Source organism: Bos mutus, chromosome 9 (assembly GCF_027580195.1).
Source record: "Bos mutus isolate GX-2022 chromosome 9, NWIPB_WYAK_1.1, whole genome shotgun sequence".
NCBI lineage: Eukaryota > Metazoa > Chordata > Mammalia > Artiodactyla > Bovidae > Bos > Bos mutus.
In genome coordinates this window covers 27,362,715-27,382,290 of record NC_091625.1, presented here as the reverse complement: position 1 = coordinate 27,382,290, position 19,576 = coordinate 27,362,715, and positions in this window count along the sequence as shown.

The following is a 19,576-nucleotide window of genomic DNA, read 5'->3' as shown; positions in this document are numbered from 1 at the left end:
GAATTCTTCCCTGAATACCCTTGCTAACATTTCTGGAAAAAAAAAATGTATGGAATGATCACATGTGGAATATTAGCAAATATCTAAAGCATACTACTATAAATATCTTTCTTAGGAACCAGTTAGCATGTTTAAACTTTATTTTAAAATGATATATACTTGTGTTATACATGTTATACATGTGTGCTAAGTCACTTCAGTCGTGTCCTACTCCGTGCAACACCATGGACCATAGCGTGCCAGGCTCCTTTGTCCATGGGATTCTCCAGGCAAAAATACTGGAGTGGGTTGCCATGCCGTTCTCTAGGGGATCTTCCCCACCCAGGTATTGAACCCACATCTCTTACATCTCTTCATTGGCGTTGCACCCTTACAACTGTTTCCTCTTTGCCCTTGCTGTCACTCTTTGAGACAAGCCTTTGCCCTCTCATACCAAGACCCCTGTGATAGACTCCTAAAAGTTCCCCTTTTTCTTTCCCCGCTCATCCATCCTAACACTCCCAAAAGATTAATCTGTTAGAAATGCTGCTCTTATGTGTTGTTTGTGTAGAATTTACTTTAGGTTGTCCCTCTGTAGGCTGTAAAAACCTAACAGTGTTTAAGGAGGAAGCTCTAGGGTGCTCCCTAGGGCAAGAGTGGCTGAGAGTTTTACAAAGGAGGTGCACATTTTGCATGGACTTTCAGAACAGCTGGAATTTACACAGGAACATATCCCAGGGAGGGGGCTTCCCTGGCGGCTCAGTGGTGAAGAATCCATATGCCAATGCAGGGCACACGGGTTTGATCCCTGGGTTGAGAAGATCCCCTGGAGAAGAGAATGGCAAATGACGCCGGTATCCTTGCCTGGGAAATTCCATGGTCAGAGGAGCCCGGCGGGCTACAGTCCCTGGGGTCACAAATTGAGTGACTAAACAGCAGCCACAACAAATATCCCAGGAAGAGCAATCTCTTGAGCATGTTTTCAGCACAGTTTTTTTTTCAAGCAGTGGTGAGCAAACTGAGATGGAGGTCCCAGAATTTGTGTGAGATAGTGGTTGAGGGGCTCTAATCTAGATTGAGCAGGGCAAGGATTGTCACAACAATTTTGGAATTTCATTTTATAAGCCATAGGGAGCACGATACAGAAGGGTTGTGTTAGTACTCCTTCAGTTTCCAGTGATAGAAACACAGCTCAAATTTAGCTGAAAATGTAAAAGGCAAAATTTTTATTGGCTCACAAACTAAGAAGTTTAAGAGGAAAATTGGCATTAGGTCCTGCTGAGGCAGTAAAGCTGTATGCAGTAAAGCTGTATGAAAGAATATTAGAAATCACTCTTCTTCCCCTTTACTGTCCTTTCCTCTAAGACCCAGCAGAGTTATGTCCTTAGTACCCGCAAAGCCAGGGCTATCTTTTTCTAATTGTTTTTGCAAAAGTACTATGGTTGCCACTAATGGGACCTGGCAGAATGAAGTGCTCCAGTGTGCACACACCTGCCTGAAGCTGAGAGTGGGGTCAGGCTCTCTCAACTGAATGGACTAATGAGAGCAGGACTCGGCTCCCTGTAAGGAAAAAGTTCAGTTATCAGAAGAAGGTGTGGGCAGTAGAAACCAGAAGTCATTCCAAGGTTCTCAACAAAATGTTGTCAGTAAAACTGTCGGGCTTCACTGGTGGCTCAGTGGTAAAATATCCACCTGCAGTGGATCTCCAGAAATGGAGGAGATGTGGATTTGATACTTAGGTTGGGAAGATCCCCTGGAGGAGGGCATGGCAACCCACTCCAGTATTTTTGCCTGGAGAATCCCATAGGCAGAAGAGCCTGGTGGGCTACAGCCCATAGGCTCGCAAAGAGTTGGACCTGACTGTAGTGACTTAGCATGCAAAGTAGCTATAGTTAATTGTCCTGAGCAAATTTGGACCACTTGGGTGGGTAGCCTGTCTCGTTATCTAGTCCAGAGCTGGGACTGTGTTCAAGATAGCCATCTTTGAAGTGGGTGCCTCTTTGATGTGGATGCCTTGGCAATCAAAGCTTAAGTTAAACACTTGCATTATGAAAAGAAGAGCCAACTGCAGTGCTTACAAAGCAGTGTATGTTGTGAAAAATCATTGTTGACTTGGACCCAGGACTAATGGAGATCTATACACTGCCAGACTGATGGAAGGGCAGGGCATCTCCCAACCACTTATACTGGACAATTGTTATTTCACCAACAAAAGAGGGTTTTTGGTATCCCTTAAAATCTCTGGCATCAATGTTAGTAAGTTTTACTGCCTTAGGGTTTATTCCTGTTTAGGCCATGTCTAAGAATTCTAACCACTCTGAAAATATGGATTAAAGTTAAAATATACATATCATGAATTGTGATTGATAATCATAGTATCAATTCATTGAGTCATAACCACATTTTTTGAAATGAAACTGAAAACTATCAAAGTAGACCAAATGATATGTTCTAGAATGAAACATTAAACAAATGTAATGGTTTTTGAAACTTCGTTTTCATGTTTTAAAATTCTTGTTCATAAAAAGTCTATATTTGGTGGACTTTCGTTAAAAAAAATTGTGAAAACCACTAACTTAAAGCATGTGGGCATTATCCCTTCTACTTGGTTATTGGCATAGCTTCTGGTTGGAGTTTAGTAAATATTTAGGTTTTATCATAGCTATTTTGCAATATGTGCTTTTTAAAGTTATATTTGAGTGTGTCTTTATTGTGTGTGTGTGTGTATATATAATATATATGTATATACATACAGGGCTTCCCAGGTGGTACAGTGATAAAGAATCCGCTGTCAATCCAGGAGACTCCAGAGACATGGTTTGATCCCTGAGTTGAGACGATCCCCTGGTGTAGGAAATGGCAACCCACTCCAGTATTCTTACCTGGACAATTCCATGGACAGAGGAGCCTGGAGGGCTATAGTCCATGGGGTCACAGAATTGGATGGGACTGAGCACACACACATATTATATACCAAGTGTATCTCTGAATTTATCATAGAATAAGTGGGAAATTGAATTCATTTTACCAAATTGCAATTAAAGGCTGTTTGGTAGAATGTGCTTGTCCTCTCTCCCACTCCCTGTTCCTGTTCCTCACCCTCCTCCCTCTCCTCTTTCTTTCTTAACTAACAATAATTGGCAAGTTAAGCACTTACAGTAACTCATGTAATCCTCTGCCCCAAAGTATTCATTATCCCCATTTTACAGATGGGGCCATTAGGCTTTACAGACTTGACTGTAGCTCTTCTAAGGTTACCTAGTTAGTAAGTATGTGAACCAACTGGAAGTTGAACCAGACAGTTTGACTCTAGAGCCTGTCATCTTTATTGACTTTTTTGTTCAGATTCAGAAGAGCAAGTTGGATCAGTGTACCAGTGACTTTTGAATCTATTTGTCCGAACACAGGGAACACAGGAAAGAAGGGCACTGGAGAGTCTCCATTCCATTGACCCGCCAACTCCATGTCCTCGTGTCTCTGGGGCTTTGAATTTGGGGTTTATAGGTTAAAAAGAAATGAATAGAGAAAGACTGAAAGGGAGTTGTGCACCTGATAATTCAATAAAGAGCAAATAGACAATGGTGCATAGGACCATACCCTATTTAAAACCCCCTGTCCATCACGTCCTGCTGGCCGTGCTGACCCAGTGATGACCCACAGGTCAGTCCAGGGCAGAAGGTATACCCAGGGTGAAGAATACTGTTTTCTTTCTTTCTTTTTTTTTTTTTAACTTGAGCTCTCCAATGGCTCTGCTTTGGTCAGATGCTTTGAACGGTGTCAACTGGGAAATGCGATCTTTCATCTCACGCCCGCTCATCTTTCCTCTGCACTCGGTTGCCGCTGCCTGCCAGCCCAGCGTATGTTTACAAACTTCAGTTCCTTTTTTTCTTAACGACCAAAGAGTACAACCAGTGTACAAACCAGACAAAATGTAAACACTTTTGTTCAAAGGGAAGCTGGTAGTCATAGGTCCTGACTTCTTTTAGAAAAATAGAGCTCAATATTATGTATGTCTCTTTGTAAAGTATTTGAGAATCATAGTAAATGTGAAAGGCATTGTATTTTTGATTCCCTAAAGAACTCAGTTTGCCCTAGAGCCCTTGGGTAAGAGAGGAAATGGCTTGTGTGAAGCAGTTTCAGAGAATCAGCACAAATCCCATTATGAGGACCAACCTCCAGTCAGTAATTTTAGAGGTCTTGGGGACTGTGGCAAAGCGTGTTTGCTTGGATGCATGTTTATAAAAACTCTTGCTTATCCCCTTGCTTCTAAAGGAGATGATCAGTAAGTAGAAATTGGGTCAAGCTTTAAATCTCGTGTTTGTCATCCTGAAAAGTGACCCTGCTAAATGGCTGTCTTGGCAACGTTAAAACTGACACTTGACCAGTCAGATCAGGTGAACTCAATGCAGGCCAGGGGAATAATAGCAGGGCTGATGCTCAGATGGACCCTTCAAGGGCCTAGCCTGTATATGTAACTCCAACTAATGTGCACATTGACATATGGCCAATTGCTGTGACTCTTCTTCGAGAAAAGGTGATAAGCTTGTCATGAGATTTGTGCATGTACTTTTATGGCCAATTCATGTTTCTGTATGGCAGAGCCCACTACAATATTGTAAAGTAATTATCCTCCAATTAAAATAAATGTAAAAGAGATGCTTTTCATATTTCTGCATATGAAAGAAAAATTTTCAATAAAATTTTAAAGAATTAAAATATTTACATTATCGGACTCCACTGGATATATCAACTTAACGATGATCACAAACTTACTCTGAACAGTTGTAATTCTGAAATGGAAAGCTTTATTTGCCTTCTCTGGTTAAATTTGAAGTACCTATTCCTCATATTCTCTCTGGGCTTCCCTTGTCTCTGGGCCTTTCTCTCTTCTCTGTCTCTCTCTAAATATTGCCCAATCTACTTATTTTTGTAGCTATCTGTGTATGGGTGCTAAGTTGCTTCAGTCATATCCAACTTTTTGCAACCCTATGGACTGTAGCCCACCAGACTCCTCTGTCCATCAGATTCTGCAGGCAAGAACACTGGAGTGGGGTGCCATTTCCTACTCCAGGGGATCTTCCCAACCCAAGGATTGAACCCACATCTCTTGTGTCTTCTGCATTGACAGGCAGGTTCTTTACCACTAACACCACCTGGGAAGGCATGTAGCTATCTAGTGGCCTTACATTTTCAGCTGATATCGAGAACTTATGTTTTGTATGCATAAATGGCAAGCAGTCATCAGAAGTGATTATTACACTCTAAGGAAAATTCTAAGTCTTGAGTTGTCTGCTTCAACCGCTCCCTACTACCAAACGGGTGTTCCCTTCACAGAGGCACAGAAGCAATGCTAGGTGGCAGCTCAAGAGGACCAGCTGCTCCTGCCACTCCACACCTTGTGATGCACTTCCCTCTCCCTCTGCGTTGAGACCTACAAATTGTTCTATTGCCAAACGGGTACTCCAGACTTTCCCTCTATTTCCACACTTCTTTATACCTCTGAAAACAGAAATTAGTTTATGGTTAGGTGCAGTTGCTTTATGTGTGGGCTTTTTAATTCAAAAGGTATTATTATTATTTTTAATGGTACTGAGTGGTTTTTAAAAATCATCCATTGTGTTGTCTGCAGTCTCTTTTTTTAACATTTTATTTTTAATTGAAGGATAATTGCTTTACAGTACTGTGTTGGTTTCAGCTGTGCATCAACATGAATCAGCTATAGGTATATGTGCGTCCCCTCCCTCTTGAATCTCCCTCCCATCTCCTACCCCATTTCACCTCTCCAGGTTGTCACGGGGCCCCAGTGTGAGCTCCCTGCATCACACAGCAAATGCCCACTGGCTATCTGTTTTAAATATGGTAGTGTATGTTTCCAGGCCACCCTCTCCATTCGTCCCACCCTTTCCTTCCCTGCCCTGTGTCCACAATCTGTTTGCCATGTCTGTCTAGGTTCATCTGTCTCACTAGAACTGACTCAAATGCATTCCGTTTTATGGCTGAGTAATATTCCATTGTATATATGAACCACAACTTCTTCATCCATTTATCTGTCAATGGAAGAATGTTGGAGTGGTTACCATGCCTTCCTCCAGGGAATCTTCCCAACCCAGGGACTGAACCCAGGTCTCACACATTGCAGGCAGATTCTTTACCATCTGGGCCACCAGGGAAACGCAAGAATACTAGGGTGGGTAGCTTATCCCATCTTCAGGGGGATCTTCTCAACCAGGAATCAAACTGGGGTCTCCTGCATTGCAGGGGGATTCTTTATCAGCTGAGCTACCAGGGAAGCCCATATTTGTACCACAGCTTCTTTATCCATTCATCTGTCAGTGGACATCTAGGTTGCTTTCATGTCCTAACTTGTAAATAGTGCTGCAATGAACATTGGGGTACATGTGTCTTTTCAATTATGGTTTTCTTAGGATATATCCTCAGTAGTGGGGTTGTTGGGTCATAAGGCAGTTTTATTCCATTTTTTTTTAAGGAATCTCCATACTGTGCTCCATAGTGGCTGTATCATTTACATTCCCATGAACAGTGTAAGAGGGTTTTCTCCACGCCCTCCAGCATTTATTGCTTGTAGGTTTTTGAAGATGGCTATTCTGACCAGTGTGAGGTGATATTTCATTGTAGTTTTGATTTGCATTTCTCTGATAATGAGCAATGTTGAGCATCTTTTCACATGTTTTTTAGCCATTTGTATGTCTTCTTTGGAGAAATGTCTACTGAGGTCTTCTGCCCACTTTTTGAGTGGGTGGTTTGTTTTTCTGGTATTGAGATGCATCAGCTGCTTATCTATTTTGGAAATTAATTCTTCTGTCAGTTGTTTCATTTGTTGTTATTTTCTCCCATTCTGAGGGTTGTCTTTTCATCTCGTTTATAGTTTCCTTTGCTGTGGAAAAGCTTTTAAGTTTAATGAGATCTCTCTTGTTTATTTTTGTTTTTACTCCCATTATCCTAGGAGGTGGATCATAGAGAATTTTGCTATGATTTATGTCAGAGAGTATTGTGCCTATACTTTACTGTAAGAGTTTTACGGTTTATGGTCTTACACTTAGATCTTTAATCCATTTTAAGTTGTTTGCAATCTGTCTCTCTCTAGCTCTCTCTGTGTCTTTCTCTCTCTTATTCCCTCTGTGTTCCTCTCTCTCTGTGTCTCTGTGTGTGTCTCTCTCTCTATCTCTTGCTATCGCTCTCGCTGTCTCTGTCTCTCTCTGTGTCTCTATCTGTATGTTTCTCTATGTGTGTGTCTCTCTCTCTATCTCCCTCTGTGTCTCTATCTATATGTTTCTCTATGTGTGTGTCTCTTTGTATCTCCCTCTCTCCTTCTCTCCCTCTTTCGCCGTCTCTCTCAGTCTCCTTCTCTCTCTCCTCGTCTCTCTGTCTCTCCCCCTCTCTCTCTCCCCGTCTCTCTTCCTTTCTCATGCTTGCACACACACTGTGAGCATTTACCCATAAATCCTTCCATCTGTTTTTGCCAACGGTCAATGTGTCCTAACAAATAGGTATGTGTAATTTAAAGGAGATAGTGTTTTCATATCTCTTCTCAATAATCAATAATTTAAGATCAGAGCCATAATATAAGGTATGAGAAATGCTATCTAAATGTATACTCATTTACTTGTTATTTCTCATGGCAGTTCTCAAAGTATGATTTATGTTCTTTCAGGAAGTCAGAGGGTCAAACTATTTTCCTAATAGTACCAAGACATAATTTACCTTGTTCACTTTGACATTTGTCCTGATGGTGCAGAAAGTAATGATGGTTTAGTCACCTTAGCATGAATCAAGGCAATGACACCAAACTGTACTAGCCAGTGAGTTGTTTATCACCATGCATTCACAACCTGTGTAGTTAAAAAAAAAAGTTTCAGTTAAATTCTTGAAGTAGTAAAATTTATACATTTTTTTAATCTTTAACCTTGAGTAAACATCTAACATCTTTTTAATATTCTCTGACAAAACAGAATGGATGCAAAAAGCACTTTGTGTACTGAAGTATTTTTGATGTCTCAAGGAAATATTGTGCAGTTGTTTGAGTTGCAAACTGAACAAAAAGTTTTTTGTTTTTGTTTTTTTTCCATATTATCAGCATGTCATCAGTTTTTGCTTGAAAAACAATTTACAAACTACAGTTATGTAGACTTGGGTATTTTCAGCTTTTTTTTTCTTTTTTTTTTCTGGAAATGGGCAAAGTGAGCTTGTTGCTTCAAGGAAGACTGCTCACTGTATTTGTGATAAAATCTGATTTTTGAGATTTGGAAAATGAGTTTCTGCCACTAGTTTAACAGCTTTTGAAGATTCTTCTGATAAGATGGATAGTGATATTAATAAAGTATGAGTTTTAAATATTGTTTAATGAAATGAATCTTCATTAGAAAATCTACACAATTTAGCAAACCATTATTTTTCAGTTACTAATGCAGGATATTACAAAATTATTCATGGACAGAAAAATCCATTCAAAGTATAAGATGTACTAACTACTTTTAATTTTATAAAATGTTATTTAATATTATTTCAGATCCACATTGTAACTTAACTTTTAAACTAGTATAATTTTTGGTGTAGTATCAAACAATATTAAAAGGCTATTTGAATACTCCTCTTCTTCCCAACCACAAGTGAAACTAGATTTCCTACCTATTCTTCAAACAAAATGACATAGAACGGTCAATCAAATATGAAAATCAGGCTTTCTTTCATTAAAACTTGCCTCTTTAATGTATGCAAAATGTTAAATTATACTTCTCACCTGTTTTGGAAAACAGTTACTTTCTGTAAAGTATATTAATATGTAATAGTCTTATTTTATTAAATATTTAAAATTTTCTAACCTCTGATATGGTAAATAAAAATATATATAACTGAAACCACTTTTGGATCCTCAGTGCTGCTTTTTTTATTTTTCCCTAACACTGTAAAAGTGTTCTGAGACAAAATAATTTTGAATACCTGGTCTACCATTTTCATATTTAAGTAACTGATATTTTTTTCAACCACACATAGAATTGTAAAGCATGATAACTGAGACACAATCAGCCAAGAAATTAAGTTGATTTAACAGGAATACACAAAGTCTGGTAATCTATGAAAGTTATCAATAATATCTTGCCCTAGTCTTACTATGCAAAATCTCTTCAAAACAATGTCCTCATCCAAGGCAGAACATCAGCCTCTTAATACAGTTTGCCTTTTCACTCCCAAGTCAGAATATGTCAAAGAAACAAAACTCTGGCCTCTGAAGTATACCATGGTCTTAATTTTTAAAGTAGTTTTGATTCAGCCTCTTACAGAGCTCAGACTACACAATCTGTTCCTTAAATATTTCAAGGAAGTGCAGTTCCTTTGGTGAGAGACATTTCCATCCAAATATCTGGTATGACCACTTGCATTTCTAATTGAGAGCTTGCTGTCTGAAGAATTAAAGGAACCAAAGACTTTGTAAAATGACCTCACTCTCCACTGGGAACAGATCAAAGTAGCCCTTGGGCACTTCTTAACTGACAAGGGTCTAACCTACTGCTGCTAAGTCGCTTCAGTTGTGTCCGACTCTGTGTGACCCCATGGACTGCAGCCTACCAGGCTTCTCCGTCCACGGGATTCTCCAGGCAAGAACACTGGAGTGGGTTGCCATTTCCTTCTGCAGTGCATGAAAGTGAAAAGTGAAAGTGAAGTCGCTCAGTCGTGTCCGATTCTTAGCGACCCCATGGACTGCAGCCCACCAGGCTCCTCTGTCCATGGGATTTTCCAGGTAACAGTACTGGAGTGGGGTGCCATTGCCTTCTCCCAACCTACTCTCCATGCTAGTAGTCAAAAAGTAAAGGAAAGTGTGAAATAGTAACTGAATGATCATCACTTCAGTAGCTCATAGTATGGCCTTGGTGGAGTTTTATATGTCTGTCTTCATATTTTAACATTGTAGGTGACATAACTATTTTCTGTGCTTTCATTATAGAACTAAGAGAATCTCAGAGACAAACTCCTGAGAAAGTTGGTTGTATCATACCAGAGCCCTTTAGAGCTGTCATTATACCTTAGCGAAGAGTGTTATCTGGACTCCAGCACTAGCTGTGACACTTACGGTGGGCCAGGTGCTTAACCTCTCTTGACCTCGGTTCCTTTATCTGTAAAATAGGAATAAGAATAGTTTGTACATATAGAGGCTATTTGAGGATTAAAATTTGTGTTTGCTTATAGTAGTTATTGGAGCATAAGTGATTAGTCAATTTTAGTTAGAGTTATTACTACAGAGATAGCGTTTATGATGATTCTCTATGTTCTTAGAAATTGTTTTAAAAATGGAAAATGTCTACAACTTTTTCAGTTTTCTGTCATACAGTTTTAATCGTCAAAATGATGATCATGATTTCTTTTACTCACATATAATTTTTATTGACCTACCTACTGATAAATTCTTAAGGAGTAAACCCCAGTCATTATCTGCAGTTGTTTTTTTTTTTTTTCTGTTTCCTTAAATATAATTCTTTGGTAAAATTATTTTTGGCCAAATCCCTCTCTTGAGGCTGTATGGCTACTGCTTTCACGAAGTTCTTACTGACCACCTCATTGCAGAATTGCAAAACTACTTTGACTTTGATTCGGAACCATTTGACTTTCTTCTGCCCATATTGTGCATCTCTTCCTCGTTTGAGTTTGAGTAAACTCCAGGAGTTGGTGATGGACAGGGAGGCCTGGCGTGCTGCAGTCCATGGGGTCACAAAGAGTTGGACACGACTAAGCAATTGAACTGAACTGAACTTCCTCCTTTGGTCCTCATTAGGTTGGGTGAAATTTTTCTCCACTCAAGCGCACGCAACCCTTGATGATATTTTCTGGAGATTCAACTGAAGTCACTTTTCGTAACTGTTTTTTATATGCTCTACTTTAGTGATACCACCATCTATGCATTTATTCTGAATGATTCAGTCAGTTCATTTCAGTCACTCAGTCATGTCCGACTCTTTGTGACCCCATGGATTGCAGCACACCAGGCTTCTCTGTCTATCACCAACTCCCGGAACTTGCTCAGACTCATGTCTTTCAAGTCAGTGATGCCATCCAACTGTCTCATCCTGTCGTCCCCTTCTCCTCCTGCCTTCAATCTTTCCCAGTATCAGAGTCTTTTCTAATAAGTCAGTTCTTCCCATCAGGTGGCCAAAGTATTGGAGTATTCAGCATCAGTCCTTGCAATGAATGGTCAGAACTGATTTCCTTTAGGATTAACTTGTTTGATCTCCTTGCAATCCAAGTGACTCTCAAGAGTCTTCTCCAACACCACAGTTCAAAAGCATCAGTTCTTCGGTGCTCAGCTTTCTTTATTGTCCAACGCTCACATCCATACATGACTATTGGAAAAACCATAGCTTTGACTAGATGGATCTTTGTCGGCAAAGTAGTGCCTATGCTTTTTAATATGCTGTGTAGATTAGTCATAGTTTTTCTTCCAAGGAGCAAGTGTCTTAATTTCATGGCTGCAGCCACCATGGGCTTCCCTGGTAGCTCACCTGGTAAAGAATCCACCTGCAATACAGGGGACCTAGCTTCGATCCCTGGGTTGGGAAGATGCCCTGGAAAAGGGAATGGCTGCTCACTCCAGTATTCTGGTCTGGAGAATTCCATGGACCATATAGTCCATGGGGCTGCAAAGAGCTGGACATGACTGAGTGACTTTCACAGTCACCATCTGCAGTGATTTTGGAGCCCAAGAAAATAGTCTGTCACTGTTTCCATTGTTTCCCCATCTATCATTGTCCAAATGATTATCAAGTACTTATTCCACAATCTACATTATCTGTCCCAGCTTCTATTTTTAACTGAAGGCTTGTCTCCATCTGAGTGTCATCTATTTACCTCATAGTCAACATGTACAAAACCTAAATCATTGTCGTCCTTCCTCAGCCTTGTTTTATACTTCAGTCATGTGGCATCATCATGTACTAAACTTCCCAAACTTAGTTCATCTTTGATCTAACACTCTGATAATGCCTGTGGGTTTCATGGGTCATCATTTTTTAGAGACTGAATCCTTATACTTTATGTCTATATCTCAAATCAGTTTCCTCTTTTTCTCCTATTGTCCCTGCTTTAGCTTAGAATTCATTAAAGTTTAAAGAACTGTACAGCCTTTATAACTAGTATGTTTCTGTTACCAGACTCTTGCCATTCAAGTTCAACAGCAGAGGATTCTCTCTGCTGACTTCAGGGTATATTCCTTGCTGCTCTGATAAGATCATTCCTGTATTTTTGTTGCTATGAGTCCCAGTTGGCTCCCTATTATGCTCAGGATGGAATTTAAACCTGTGACAAATTCTTTGACCCTCTGAGCCCGATCTTACCTGTCCAGCTTTATCACCTATTTTTCTTTCTTTTCATATAGGCAACCTGTCTTTTTTAAATTTGTTTTTAAACAATTTGTAAGTATACTTAATTCACGACAGACTAAACATAAGTGTACTTCTGATATGTTTTCACATCTATATGCAGCATTGAAACAATGAGCACAATGAACATAAGGAACCCAACTCATCACTTCCAAAAGTGTCCTTGTGCTCCTTTGTACTCCTGTATATAACAACTGATATCCTTTCTGAGACCACATGGGCGTTTCCATTCTAGAAATTTACACAAATGGAATCATAAAATGTTTCTCCTACTTTTGTCTGGGTTCTTTCACTCAACAAAATGATGAAAGCGTACTTACATTGTTGTCCATATTAACAGTCCACTCCCTTTTCATTGTTGAATAGTATTCTGTTTTATAGATATACCACAATTTATCCATTTACCTGCTGATGGACATTTGCATTGTTTTCAGTCTGGGGATTTCAAAAATAAAGCTTTTGTGAATATTTGTATACAATTATTTTAATGGGTGTATGCTTTCTGTTTTCTTGAATAAAGAAATATGAACAGTATTCCCCCAAAACCTGTCCTTTCTCTTGAATAGCGAAATGATAGGCTGGGCCATATAATAGTTGTTTTATTTTTTATGAAATTATTATCATTGCTTTTCAAAGTGTTCACAGCAGTTATATTCTGAGCAGTACATAAGCATTCTAGCTACTGACGTCTTGCCAGAATGTTGTCTTATTAATTTCTAGCATTTGAAATAGGTCCGTAGTAGATCTTACTGTGGTTTCATTTCCATTTTGCTAATGACTAATGATGTTACGTTGGAGAAGACTCTTGAGAGTCCCTTGGACTGCAAGGAGATCCAACCAGTCCATTCTGAAGGAGATCAGCCCTGGGATTTCTTTGGAAGGAATGATGCTAAAGCTGAAACTCCAATACTTTGGCCACCTCATGCGAAGAGTTGACTCATTGGAAAAGACTCTGATGTTGGGAGGGATTGGGGGCAGGAGGAGAAGGGGACGACAGAGGATGAGATGGCTGGATGGCATCACTGACTCGATGTACGTGAGTCTGAGTGAACTCCGGGAGTTGGTGATGGACAGGGAGGCCTGGCGTGCTGCGATTCATGGGGTCGCAAAGAGTCGGACACAACTGAGTAACTGAACTGAACTGAATGATGTTATGGGCTTCCCTGGTGGTTCAGATGGTAAAGAATCTGTCTGCAATGCAGGAGACCTGGGTTGAATAGAATATCTTTTATGTGTTACTGTATATCTTATTTGGTGAACTGTCTGTTCAAATCTGTTGTCCATTTTTAACTGGAAATTTTCTTTTGAAACTCAGTATTCTTCATATGTTCTACATCCAGGTCTTCTATGATGCATGCATTTGCAAATATTAAATCTTTCATTCTCTGAATAGTATTTGTGAATAACAAGTATTTAACTTTATGAAATATAATTTATCAATTTTACTCTTAAATATTTTTTTTGTTGTTGACTATTCAAGAAATCTTTGTCTAGGCTAAAATCACCAAGGTTTTAGCCTATGTTTTTGCCTAGAAGTCTTTTGGTTCTAAGATTTACATATATGTTTGCACATCTTTTGCATATTATTAAGATAGGATGAATCCTGAGGTGAGGTAAGGTGAGGCATTAGTGAGTAAATTCTTTTCTTTGTAAATTAAAATTTCATTAGTACCATTTATAACAGGCATCTCTGATAATGTTGGGTAGTAGGGTGAACAGTAGTCCCCCAAAACCTGTCCAATTTCTAATCTTCAGAAACTGCAAAGATGGTTCTTATAAACCAAGGAGAAATTTACAGATGCAGTGATGTTTCTAGGATTTGAGATGGGAAAATTATCCTGTGGGCCCAGTCTAATCAAACGAGCCCTTAAGGACTGAGGACCTTTTCCAGCTAAGGTGAGAGACAGAAAATCACAGAAAAAAGATCAGAGAGCTGTGACCTTGCTGTCTTTGAAAGTAGAAGGGCTTCAAATCAGTGAATGCAGATGGCTTCTAGAAGCTGGAAAAGGCAAGGAAAGGGCTTCTCCCATAGCCTCCAAAAAAGGAATGCAGCCCTACTGACACCGTTTTATAGTCTATGGAATCTTTGTTGGTCTCTGACCTATACAAGTACAAGGTAATTGTTGAGTTGCTCAGTCATGTCTGACTCTTTGTGACCCCATGGAATGCAGCATGGCAGACTTCCCTGTCCTTAACCATTTCCTAGAGTCCACTCAAACTCATGTCCATTGAGTCACTGATGCCATCCAACAATCTCATCCCCTGTCATCCCCTTCTCTTCCTGCCTTCAGTCTTTCCCAGCATCATAGTCTTTTTCCCTGAGTCAACTCTTCATATCAGGTGGCCAAAGTATTGGAGCTTCAGTATCAGTCCTGCCAATAAATATTCAGGGTTGATTTCCTTTAGGATTGACTGGTTTGATCTTGCAGTCGAAGGGACTCTTGAGAGTCTTGTCCAGCGCCACAGTTCAAAAGCATCGATTCTTCAGTGTTCATCCTTCTTTATGGTCCAACTCTCAGAACCATACATGACTACTGGAAAAAACCATAGCTTTGATTAGATGGACCTTTCTAGGCAAATTGATGTCTACTTTTTAATATGCTGTCTAGGTTGGTTGCAGCTTTTCTTCCAAGGAGCAAGCATCTTTTAATTTCATGGCTGGAGTCACCATTTACAGTGATTTTGGAGCCCAAAATTTTGGAGCAGAAAATAAAGTCTGTCACTGTTTCCATCATTTCACCCATCTATTTGCCATGAAGTGATGGGACCAGATGCCAGGATCTTCATTTTTTGAATGTTTAATTTTAAGCTAGCTTTTCATTTTCCTCTTTCACCTTCATCAAGAGGCTCTTTAATTTCTTTTTGCTTTTTGCCATAAGGAAGGTGTCCTCTGCATATCTGAAGTTATTGATATTTCTCCCAACAATTTTGATACCATCTTGTGAGTCATCCAGCTTGGCATTTTGCATGATGTACTCTGCATATAAGTTAAATAAGCAGGGTGACAATATATAGCCTTGACGTACTCCTTTCCCTATTTGGATCCAGTTCCTTGTTTTCTGTCCAGTTCTAACTATTGTTTCTTGACCTGCATACAGATTTCTCAGGAGGCAGGTAAGGTGGTCTGGTATTTCCATCTCTTTAAGAATTTTCTGGTTTGTTTTGATCCACACAGTCAAAGGCTTTAATGATGTCAATGAAGCAGAAGTAGATGTTTTTCTGGAATTCTCTTGCTTTTTCTGTGATCCAGTGAATGTTGGCAGTTTGATCTCTGGTTCCTCTGCCCTTTCTAAATCCAGCTTGTACATCTGGGAAGTCTTGGTTCACATACTATTGAAGCCTAGCTTGAAGAATTCTGAGCATTACTTTGCTAGCATATGAGATGAGTGTAATTGTGCGGTAATTTGAACATTCTTTGGCCTTGCCCTTCTTTGGGATTGGAATGAAGACTGACCTTTTCAAGTCCTGTGGCCACTGCTGAGTTTTCCAAATTTGCTGGCATATTGAGTGCAGCACTTTCACAGCATCATCCTTCAGGATTTGAAATAGCTCAGCTGGAATTCCATCACCTCCACTAGCTTTGTTCATTGTGATGCTTTCTAAGGCCCACTTGACTTCACATTCCAGGATGTCTAGTCCTAGGTGAATGATCACACCATCGTCGTTATCCAGGTCATTAAGATCTTTTTCATATAGTTCTTGTATGTATTCTTGCCCCTCCTTAACATCTCCGCTTCTTTGAGGTCCATACCATTTCTGTCATTTATGGTGCCCATCGTTGCATGAAATGTTCGCTTGGTGTCTCTAATTTTCTTGAAGAGATCTCTAGTGTTTCCCATTCTATTGTTTTCCTCTATTTCTTTGCACTGTTCACTTAGGAAGGCTTTCTTCTCTCTCCTTGCTATTCTCAGGAACTCTGCATTCAGAGTAGTATCTTTCCTTTTCTCCTTTGCCTTTTACTTCTCTTCCTTTCTCAGCTATTTGTAAGGCCTTCTCAGACAACCATTTTCTCTTTTTGCATTTCTTTTTCTTGGGGCTGTTTTAATGCCATGTACATCTATCTGTACAATGTTATGAACATCTGATAGAGTGCCTGAAGAGCTATGGACAGAAGTTCCTAACATTGTACAGAAGTACAAGATAATAAATTTGTATTTTTTAAGCCACTAAATTTATGATATTTTGCTGCAGCAGCAATGGAAAACTAATGCAATTTGCATATTCTCCTTTCTAAACTGTTCTTTCTGATGAACAAGCAAAAACCTTTTTTTTATTTAGCAAATTTTAAAAAATTGAATAATAGAGAACAAAATAAATATTAATTGTACAAAAATTAAAGAATGAGGATAAAAATTTAAACAATAAATTAGACCACATGGATATTCTGGCTTCTCAGGTGGTAATGAACCTGCCTGCCAATGCAGGTTTTATGTAAGGGACACAGTTTGATCCCTGGATCAGGAACATACCCTGGAGGAGGGCATCACAACCCACTCCAGTATTCTTGGCTGGAGAATCCCATGGCCAGAGAAACCTGGTGAGCTACAGTTCATAGGGTTGCACAGAGTCTACATGACTTAAGCGACTTAGCAAGCATGCATGGGTATCCTGACACCTAGAGAGGATGCCTCTATTAAGTATAAAATAAAAATGCCAGTGTACAAAGTATACAGTATTGTAACCTGCTCTTTTCATTGAGTAATATCTTTCTGTGTCAATAACATTTCTACACATTTTCTTAACAAGTTTTCTAATGGTGAACATGGACAACTTATTTACAACTTCCTGCTAGTATAAAAAATATATAAATTTACTTTCTTTAATGTTTAGGAGTTTCTTTGTTTCCCTTCCTTCCTTGCTTTGTTTGTTACCATCTTAAAAATGTTTATTGAAATACTTTAGAAAAATTTTAAAAGTATAGATAAGAAAATAAGTTACCTATGGTTTTTGTTATTTTGATATCACATCTTAGGTTTTTATTTTAGAGCATATGTTTATAGAAAAAAGTTTTAGTGTTGTTCAGCATTTTTATATCATTACTTTCAAGGACTACATATTATTTAACAATATAAACATCTCATTGTTTGTTTAACATACCTCCTCCTGCTGCTAAGTCGCTTCAGTCATGTCTGACTCTGTGCGACCCCATATACGGCAGCCCACCAGGCTCCCCCTTCCCTGGGATTCTCCAGGCAAGAACACTGAAGTGGGTTGCCATTTCCTTCTCCAATGCATGAAAGTGAAAAGTGAAAGTGAAGTCGCTCAGTCGTGTCCGATTCTTAGCGACCCCATGGACTACAGCCTACCAGGCTCCTCTGTCCATGGGATTTTCCAGGCAAGAGTATAGAGTGGGGTGCCATTGCCTTCTCCATACCACCTTCTAAGGGACACATTTTCCCATTATTTTGATATTTTAAATATTCCTGAAATCAAGTCTTATGTACACATATTTATACTTTTCTGATCGTGTACACCCGTGGTGGATTCATGTTGATGTATGGCAAAACCAATACAATATTATAAAGTAATTAGCCTCTAATTAAAATAAATAAATTTAAATGAAAAAAAAATCATTTTCTTAGGATAAAAAAAATTGAAATAAATTTCCTTTTCCAGTGGAATGTGTAATCAGCAGGACTTAGACTTATATTATCAGATTGTCTTCAAAGAAATTTTACTGTGGATCGTGACTAGCAAAGTACGGAAGTGGTATGCTGTCTGCCCACTCAAATATCATCTCTCCCATTTTCTTTGCTTACAGAGTGCATGTTACAGTTGGATTTTGGCCACTCAGGGAAAGGGATCCCGAACCTTTCTTGAGGGTAAATTCTGAGTGGTATGAGCCAACCACAGTTACATGGTTAATCCCCTTTCCTTTGTCAGTGAGTGCTTTAGAAGTGGGGCTACAATCCATTTTGGGGGAAAAATCTTTAAAAAACCAAAAAACACAGCACTTTTTTTTCTCTTTGTCTTACTGAGAGATATAGTGAACTCCTTCCTTTCCCAAAGTACATTAATCAATATTTCTGATAGGTTTTGCACGGTTTTAAATTTTAACTCCATTCCTTAATTTTTTTTTTAATTGAGTCCTGGCTTCTTAAATTCTATCACCATGAAGTCACATAGCATGCCTCATGCTTGAGAGGATCTTATTGGATCACTTCATAGTTCATTAAATGAACCACATTTTAAATGCTTCAGCTGGGAATAAAAACCACCATGAGATGCTGCAAAGCTGTTCTGTAAGTTTAACATAGCTACCCAGGTCTCTGGTTAGCTGTAAAATCATTAGCTGTGACTGGGTCATTAGTAATGATAACATCTCCTCTGATAACATACATCAGTCCAAAGATGTTCAGTTTATTTTGCCCTATGCATCTCTAGAAGAATCACTATTTAAGAGTTGTTTTCTTGAGAGAGTACCACTCCAGGTGTGCTTTGAATCATCCACCTAAGTGTGCTGAGTGATGGTCTACCATCGCTAGTGACCAGCATTATGAGTTGATGCGATTGTAGAATTTCTCTCCTGGAATAAACCTTGTAGACATTGTCTCCCTCTCTGTCTCAACTCCCCCAACTTGGCCCCTGCAATGGACCCCATCCCATCTCAGTGTGCACTCAATCTATACTGCTAAAATTCCCCCAGTCAACATCTTGTATCTTTCTAATTATTTGTAAGTCTAAGATTTTCTTTTTCTTTCCAGATATTTTCAACTTTGATCTGTGGATTCAGTGATCAATTTATACAGCAAGTTGAAAATTTAAGAAAATCTACATAAGACTGTTTAGATCTTTCCAGTGTCTACATTTTGAATTTTATATCTTAAAATTTTAAGGCAACAATTTGAAGAATATTACTTACTATTTAATAGATTAAAAACTGCCAACAGTAGGCCTCTCTTTGACAAAATTTACATGTGCAAAAGAAACCAAGTATTCCGTTGTTAACAAAAGGCCAAGGAATCATGGGCAGGTTTTGGTGAAAAAATTGCAAAATTAAAACTCCTGAGGAAATTTATTAAAACTTCAAGAAATTGTACTGTTAAGAACTAGTTAATTATAAACATAATTGAATTTCTGAATTTTGAAAAAAAGCATTTATATGCAGTGTTTGTACCTTGATTAACTTGGCAGTTTAGTGCATGGTTTCCTCCCAAAAGCAGTGATCGTTTTGGCTTAAAATAGATTGAGCTGCTGTAGGAATTCATGCC